The sequence below is a fragment of the Acyrthosiphon pisum genome, chromosome X (genome assembly GCF_005508785.2).
Source record: "Acyrthosiphon pisum isolate AL4f chromosome X, pea_aphid_22Mar2018_4r6ur, whole genome shotgun sequence".
In the NCBI taxonomy this organism is placed as follows: domain Eukaryota; kingdom Metazoa; phylum Arthropoda; class Insecta; order Hemiptera; family Aphididae; genus Acyrthosiphon; species Acyrthosiphon pisum.
In genome coordinates this window covers 36,768,408-36,770,747 of record NC_042493.1, presented here as the reverse complement: position 1 = coordinate 36,770,747, position 2,340 = coordinate 36,768,408, and positions in this window count along the sequence as shown.

Genomic DNA, 2,340 nt, shown 5'->3' with positions numbered 1-2,340 from the left:
AATTCTTATTCGCTTCATTTGATAAATTGGTATCTTTGGCAAAAAACACGTCTTAAAATACTATGTCATGCGTGTGTTAGACGAAAACAGAAAATCACGGTATCGAATCCCCTTAAATTTTAATTCAATAATATATTATCATATTATATACGAAAATCGATTCGGAACGGAGACGGATTGTCAGCCTAGGATATCCTAAATTTATATTTATATTATTATTATTAATATGGTAGCCATTGAGTTGAATTGATATTATTTGCATATTATCATATTTAAATATTTGAATATAATAATATTATATTATAATTCAATTTTCACGATTTTTAGCCCAACAAATACAATTTGATTGATATTTATAAAAAAAACTAAAAAATAATTGAAATTTAAAATTATCCGTAACGATTCAAAACGAGTCTATATTTTATGATGTACAGAAAATGAGAATTTTAATGCATCTATACAGTTATTCATTTTTAAATTACAATTATAAATAACAAAATCGCATGATGAGAAATCGAGTGAATATCCAATCTTTTAAAAATATGAACATCAAACGCTCCTAAAAATGTTATTTGACTTTCTTGTAAGCCTGAGATATCTAGTAGATAATATCTAGGCTTATTTTTTGGAGGAGTAATTTATCAACCAAAATCAAAACCCTGGGGCCTGCTTTCACACCAGTTCAAATATATTTTTATTCTATTCGTACCAAACTGTTTGTTTTTACACTAGTTTTAATTAATTGTATGCCTTGGAAACAAATTGCAGGTATAGTAGGTTGTACTCATATTGATAAGTAATAATAACATTATGTACCTACTTAAGAGTTAATTAATAAAAAGGTCGGCATATCTGGGGGGGGGGAGGGAATGACACCTTAATACATTTATATCAATTAACATAACCCAACAATGAAACAATATCCGATGGTACAACTTGTAAACAGTAATTGTATCGTGATTCGTGGTGATAATAATAATATTTGAGTGTGTTAGTAGTCAAAATAACTGCATAGCTGTGTTATCGCAATAATATTTAGCGGTGAAATTTACAATTATATTTTGACTTAACTCAAATCGAATTTTAGTTGGTAACAACTATACAAATATATTACATTGACCACAATTCTATTAAAACTTAGAACTTAAAACTAAAATATCTGAAAATAACTGCATAACATTGTTAGTTTAATATATTTATTATGTTTGATGTATGATTCGGATGTATGATTCTTAAAATAACAAGTTACAATAATTGCTAAGTTTAGACAATACAGGGGCCGTCTAAATTATATTATATTCTTAAAACAACAGGAATATTGGTACTAAAAACAACCTTTATACTATTTCAAAAGTTTTAAAATAAGACCTATTAATTTTAAATGAAGAATAAATAAATATCAACAAAATAACAAAGTTTCGTAATTTTACTATTTATAATTTGTTGCTTTGTTGCTCAACACTGGATATTTAAATCAACGCTCCATTAAGGTTTCACTTTAAAAAAAAAAACGATTAAACCGAGTTTTGAGTATGCGACATAGGAGTTAATTTAACTACCCCTATGTCTTTAGCAAAGGATAACATAGTATATTTAAATATATTAAAATTCACACACTATAGTTATTTTAGAGTAAGCGTGGGTGTTATTTTTTTAAGCTACTTGTAATATATTTAGTATGTAGGTACGTATAGATAGGTTATAATATAGACTTATACTTAGTGCTATGAATAGATAAATAAAATATTATTTAGATGAAGATAAAAATTATTAAATTTAAATTTATCTATAAAAAAAATTAAAAAATCTAATAGATAAAAAAAAGTTTAGTAGGTACCTTGTAAATAATTTTCTTATTTATTATTTTGACCTGTGACTGTAAATATATACTATTATCAACCGCATCACAGTCAACGCAACTATAATACAATGTAAAGTATAATAGGTAGGTATATAACAATTTAGGAAACGCTTTTGTTGAGTGTCGGGTGTGCATGATCGTGCTTTCTGGTTTGTTTCTTTTCACTTCGTCCCCGTTTCCGATTGTTTGGTCTCACCGGTTATTCCTACGCGATAAACGCTATAAATATTATTTTTATTATTTTAATGGATTCCTGATTGTATCAGCATTTTCCCCTTTTTTCATATTTTTTTATCTACAGTTCTCCACTATGTTGTACGCAGCTGAAGGCCACACACACGACCCACGTTGTTATTATATACAATATAGATAGGTCATAGGTAGAGTGACCTGGAGCAAGAGTACATATACATACGAGATAAGAGTTCAGTACAGATACAATTTAATCCATTTTTTACATTTAGTCACCAGTTAATAAA